Raw genomic sequence first — 6,679 nt, forward strand, 5'->3', positions numbered from 1 at the left:
AGCGATGAACTTGCCTTTCTTGATTGCGAGATTATGCGAGCAAAGGCTTCGATACGTGAGAAGTCCAAATGCTGAAATACCATCATCGTCCGGTAAGGACAATGTTTAAAGAACTGGCAAAGATGCTATAATGCATAGTATGAGATGCAATCGTCCCGAGCGTAACCTAACCTCGAAGATTTAGGATGTATGAGTTGTAAAGATTTCTTTAGGGTTGTTTGCACTTTTAGAATGGTTCTCAAACAAGGTTCTTATTAGGGTTTGGTTATATTAGCATCATAACCAAGTGATATAAGGCATCATAATAATCATACACATAAATAATAGTGGTGGAATAATATGTAAGATCAGTTGTCAATTTAAAATTCTGCAGAACATGATTGATGATTACTTATACTATACTTCAAAAGAATAACTTTTGAAGAACATGTTGTTTAAGAATTAAGAAGTATTTCAAATAAGAACTATGGCTTCTATGGTTTGATTGAAATTTGTACTTCAAAAGAATAACTTTTGAAGAACAGGTTAAATAAGAATATGAGCTACTATACATAGGAGCTATGGCTTTCTAGGTTTTACTATTGGATTTATTTAGTACTATAATAGGAACTAGTTGGGTTCTTAACTTGGAATGGTTTCTATATAGCAAGTATTGGTAGGTTTATTGCTATGGTTTCTTCTAAGCATCATATCAAAGGATGGTTATCAAGATGGTTCTATAAATTGGCTTTTAGGGTTTATTATGGTTTCACAGTTGCTTCACCAAGTAATCTCTAATTGCTTCTAAGCTAAGTGGCTTATCATTTCCTAAGTAGGGTTTAGTTGGATAGGAGCATGTGATGTGATTTGCTACACCAGAGTTGGTATTAGGGTTTCTTATTATGGTGCTACTAGGGTTTGATGATTGAGGTTAATCCTAATGGTGTGATACTAAGTATGATAATCGAGTGGTGCTAATATATTAACAAGCTAGGGTTTATATTTAGGTGGCACTAGTGGATCATATAGGTTTTAAATTGGAAATAGAGACATGAAATGATGACTCATGTGAATTGGTTCTATGTTGGTAGATCCTGACTTGTATTTGTTGGTCACATAATAATGTTCTCTATGTAAGGTGAAATTCACATGATCACATGTAACACATAACTAGGGTTTTGGAGTTGTTTCTAATTTAGGGTGATCACATGAAATAATGAGATCAAAGTCTTACTCAAATTGAAACTAGGGTTTCTAAATTATGGTACATCTCCTAAAATTATAATTGGCAATAAAGGTGTGGTAACTAATTACTTTGAAACAAAATTAATAATGGTTTAACATTTTATTAATTTTTACAAGAATTAATATTTAGGGTAACATTTATTTAGGTTTAATTGAGAATTAGGGTTTAACAATTTGTGATTAGGTTTTAAAATAATTAACTTGTTAATTAAAGAATGTTTAAGTTACAAAATTTGAGTTATCACAATAATCTTGGCTTTTAATATTTTCTTGATTATTACTATTTAAAGAAAATAGAAAATAGTAAATTGCAAATTAGGGTTTATGAAGTACTACTAATAATTAAGTTAATGCAAATATGGTAAATAAAATTAATCCTAACATTTTACTTAGTTACTGAATAGTTAAAATTTAATTTTTACACTTCACTAATTATTGAATTCAATTTGCATTTTAAACAATTAGAAAGACATAATTAATAAAGATAAAAATAAGTGAATTTTTATTTTGACACACATTTTTGTTTTATATTTTATTTGGATAGAGTTTATTTTTGTGAGCATGTTGATATATTATTTGCATTTTTCTGAGTTGAATTGAATTTTATATGATTTTTCAAAGTTTACGCAATTTTCTGGAATTTGAAATTAAACCTAATACTAAACATACCGGTTCATTTTTACCCCTAGACACAGACAGGTGGGACCAAGTCCAGGTCACCTGCCTCGTTGGCAGCTGACCGAGTCAAAGCAACCAAAGGGTCCCGCCAGACACGTCACCCTCGCCGGCGGCTAAACGTCGGCGACCAGTATACGGCGGCGCTAGCGATTTAGAGATCCCCTGGATGCGCGGATAGGTGCTCTAGAATCCCCACGACATGAGGAACACGATGGTGGTGGTGGAATGGGCTAATGGTCACCGAAGCTTCATCGGAAACCATGTCCCGCGGTGGTGCTACTCCGGTGGAAATCGAATCAGAGGCTACCGGAGGTTCTAGCATGTGAGATCTAGCTCTACAGATGCGTATGCTCACCCTGAAGCTCAAGGTGTGGTCGGCTCCGGCGATGGTCGACGGAGACGACGGCGATTGGCGATTTCCCGGCGATGTGCTGCAGAAGGGAACGCCGAGATTGATCCTCCACACGGCTCCCCTGGATGCGTAGCTTTGCCAGTAGAACGGCGACGTCGAGGCGCATCTCCTCGACCAAACGGTGAGCTCCGGGGTGGTCTCAATCGACGGCTAGCCGGAGAAGGACTGCCGGTGAGTTTGTTTGATTGAGAGAGATGTAGAGAGTTAGAGAGGGAATGGAGTGGCGGAGGTGAACAAGAGAAGCACGGCGTTCCTCCTGGTGGTCTTTATAGGGTCGAAGGTGGTCGGAAACGACGACGAGCGTCGGCGACGAGCGGCCAGGATACGGAGATGAGGTGAGTTAGGGTTCCAGTGCACGAATCGTGATGATTTTGGATAACACGGACGCGAAATCGTCAGGGCTTGGTTCTGGAAGGCTTGGCGGCGTCCGGCGGCGTCCTTATCCTCGTCGAGGACGTGGCCAGGGCTCTTCTCTGTGCTGTCGTTGCCGTAGAGGAAGACGACGATGACGAATGACCTCGCACGATTATTAAGGCAACCGAAACGGTATCTGGCTTTGGGCTGGGCTGCTTGTGGGCTTCGACGTGGACTGCTACTGGGCTGCGATGGCCTGCCAGGTAAGTTCCTCTCTCTCTCTATTTTTCTGTTTTCTTTTCTATTTTTCTGTTTTCTTTTCTATTTTTCTGTTTTTATATTCTGGTTTGTATTTGATATTTGAATTCAAATTGATTTCTGTTTGTTTTTGCAGGTCCTAAATTATTTGAGTATCAAGATAACTTGATAATCATGCTTACTGCATGGTTTTGTTGTTTAAACAAATATTGTATTTTGATTAGAGTGACACCTTGTGAGGTTTAATTAAAATGGAAATGGTTAAGATATTGATCTCCATTCTTTTATAATTTAGGAACCATTTCTGTTTAAATGATTTGAAAATTTAGAATATGTGCATGGTGAATATGTTATATTTTTCTATTGCTTAACCATAATGATTACTCACATATAATTTAATTATATCTAGGGTTTAACAAATGGAATAGGGTATGGAATTGGTTTATTATTTTATGTGGAGAATTATTCCTAAGGTTTTAAGAAGATGGTTAGGAAAGTTCTATAATCACTAATCTGGTTTTAGTAAACTTTAGCTTGAACTAATTAAGATGGATCCTATGTTTATAATTAGCAATGCATTTGCTAATGATGGTTTAATTTATAGAACACTACTTCATTTGGTCTACTAGGATGGAAAGGTAGGGTTTATTATTTTATGTGAAGTGATTCCTATGTGAAAGGTTTAGGGTTTTGGTGATGCTTCACTAATTGAAGTATAAATAGGCATGAGGTATGGCAGGGTTCTTTTCATGATCCCAATTGATACTTGGATTCAAATGTGGTCTAGGGTTTTATTTGGGATTACCCATGTAATACTCAAGCTAGAATTGGGTATAAGCATAAGCTTTGATTATGTTTTATTGGCTAGCTAGGGTTACTCCTCCATACAAGGCATGAGGGTTGGTTTGGGGTTAACTACTAGTGATGTACTTATTATTTTATGTGATAGATGAGATCTAGTAATCATATGTGTTTAACTTATCATCTATATTTACAAGGTATAGTCATGCATTAGACAAGATCCACTCATTCCTCACTAATCCCTCTTTAATATTCCTCTCATCAATCTCATCCTAGATTCTTAGGGTTTATAATTAATACCAAGTTGTGATGATTATGGAATTGGTTTGCTAAGGTATTGTTATTGAAATAGGGTTCTCACTTCTAAGATCAAATATTGACTTGAACAACTAGGATTAGTACTTCTATAATATTCTTGTATGAACATGGCTATGGTTAGTATTATAACTTCTCTCACTTCTCAATGTCTTGGAATATCCTAAGATCCTACTCAAGAGATGATGATATGATCCTCTAAATATATGGTTTGCCTAGGAATTCTACCTTGCAATCTTATGTAGCTTGTTCTTCAGGAAATCTGATAAACCTGCATCTTGTGGTATCCCTCCACCTCCTAGCTTCTTCATCTTGATCCTAGCTAATTCACATGGAAGGTCTCAAGTGTTTGGTTTCCTTGTAGCATGGTACAAGGTGTCCAAATGGATGAAGGGTGTGGCTCTATTTATAGGCTTGGGCAAGCTCTAGTATCATGACACATAGGTGGTGACTCTTGATTTGGTTTGATGAGTAAGGTGCTTGGTTGTCATGCCCTCATCCATAGCAATCCTTTGAGCATGAGGTGGCATAGCTTGGAGTGCAAGTCATGAAGATATTTTCATCCCATGTGGCATGATCCTTATCCCCTCATATGATTTATTTTTGGATAGCCAAGTGGCATTTGCTACTAAATATCTTGTGGATGGTTTTATTATTGTGGATGAGTCACTATACTATATTTGATTGGATTTATATTATAATATTAGTGAAAAGGTGGAAGTTGAAGGTTATTCCTCAAATTTGGATAGTTGGGTTTGATTTCACCAAGGCATGATCATATGAGTTTCAAAATACTCATAGTTAGTTTGATTCAAATAGTTTGAACTATAATTCGTAATGTAAATGGATTTAGTTTTATGATATTCCATATACTTAATAAGTTATGATTTAAATAAGAATGTGTGGCATTTATGCACTTTAGACCCTGTGGTTTACCTTATTTATAAGTGAATTAAATTACACACAAAGGTAGTTGCTAACTTTCAAGTGTTGATAAGTTGGGGTTTGTTTCTTAAAGAATGTGTTGTTGTAAATCTAATTCCATTTGATCTAATCCATAGATCAAATCATCTCTACCCAAAACAAGGTTTAGCAAAGATCACAGTGAAGTTTATAGCGCTTAACTTGATGATCTACTTCAATTCCAGACAAGTCAAGTGAAACTTCGAGTGATCGTGGTAAGTTTTATTTGAAAGCGCGAAAATCCCCCGGATTTTCTATGCATGAATGCAATGCACACTTTGGTGTTCTCTCATTTTGTTGCCTCTAAACCTGGGATATTACAGGAGGCCAATTCCGCCGGAGCGCTCGAGGTGTGGCGAATGGATGGAGATGGGAGGGCACCGTGCCAGACTAAGAGCAGCTCCAATAGTATAGCCGGTTGTTGGCTATAAGGAAGAGATGTCATGTCATCTATAGCTAACTTGTAGCCCACAAGTATAATAGTTAGCTATAAGAGTGTACTACTTTCTGAATGGATGGTCCACCTTTCATTGAGACAAATTGCCTAGGACCACGTGCTAGAGCTAGCTCTTGCATAAGAGCCCACTACATTCTCTCTCATCTTCTCTCTCCTCCAATTAGACACAAATATATTATTTTAATCTTTGTAGCCAGCTGACTAGGACTTATTGTACATGCTCTAACAACGGAAGAGGAGATTGGGGCGATGATGGCGGCGATGGAGATTGGAGAGGAAGTGAGAAGGTTATTTGTTTTTTTTTTGGAAATCTATGTAGCGAGGTCGTGGACCTCCTGGATTGTTCTAAGATGGGACGAACGAACCGCTTTGACCGAGCAACCGGGAAAGACTCACATAGATATGAATAAAGTAACACGCCAACCGGTTGCTGGTCTGGTGGCCCAAAAAAAAATGAATACCTAAGACCAATTTTACTAAGAGATCGGGAGGAGGGCCGCGTGTCAACTCATTAGTGGAGCAAATCGATAAAAATTAACCTCTCTACAATACCCAAATCGCTATCAGGTCTCTAAATTGATTGGAAATTATATAGTGTATAATATAATGACAGGTTTTTTACACCTACATCATCTAATCAATATGCTCTAAGGGCTCCTTTGATTCAAAGGATTTGCATAGGAATTGTGTAGGATTTGGTTTCTATGGGAAAATTTCCTATACATGTTGTTTGATTCATAGGAACATAGCCTATAGGAAAAATTGCTATAGGAATCTTGTAGTGTAATTCCTATAGGAAAAAAGCATTAGCTCATACCTCATGGAAAAATTCCTTTGCTACAATCAAACAAACTTCATCTTCCTATAGGATTCAAGTAGACATGTCATTCCAATCCTATACCTTTCCTATTCCTATGTTTTTCCTATCCTTCAAATCAAAGGAGCCCTAAGCTCCTTTGCTCCCACTATTGCCCACTTTCTAGCTCCATTGTTCCTAACGAAATTCGGAAGTTGCTGACTTGCTGTGCTGGTTGATCTGAAACTTAAAAACACAACGCAGAAACAGAGAATATAGTGACAGCAGAGCAGGTGTAGTTGACAGAAGTAATTTTCTGAGGAAGACATGCTGCTTGGTATCAGATTCAGAGTTTCAGAGTCAGCCACCAAGACTGTTCAAAAAAAAAAGAGCCAGCGACCACGCACAAAGAAAAGCGACC

This window comes from Lolium rigidum, chromosome 1 (assembly GCF_022539505.1).
Source record: "Lolium rigidum isolate FL_2022 chromosome 1, APGP_CSIRO_Lrig_0.1, whole genome shotgun sequence".
Classification (NCBI taxonomy): Eukaryota; Viridiplantae; Streptophyta; class Magnoliopsida; order Poales; family Poaceae; genus Lolium; species Lolium rigidum.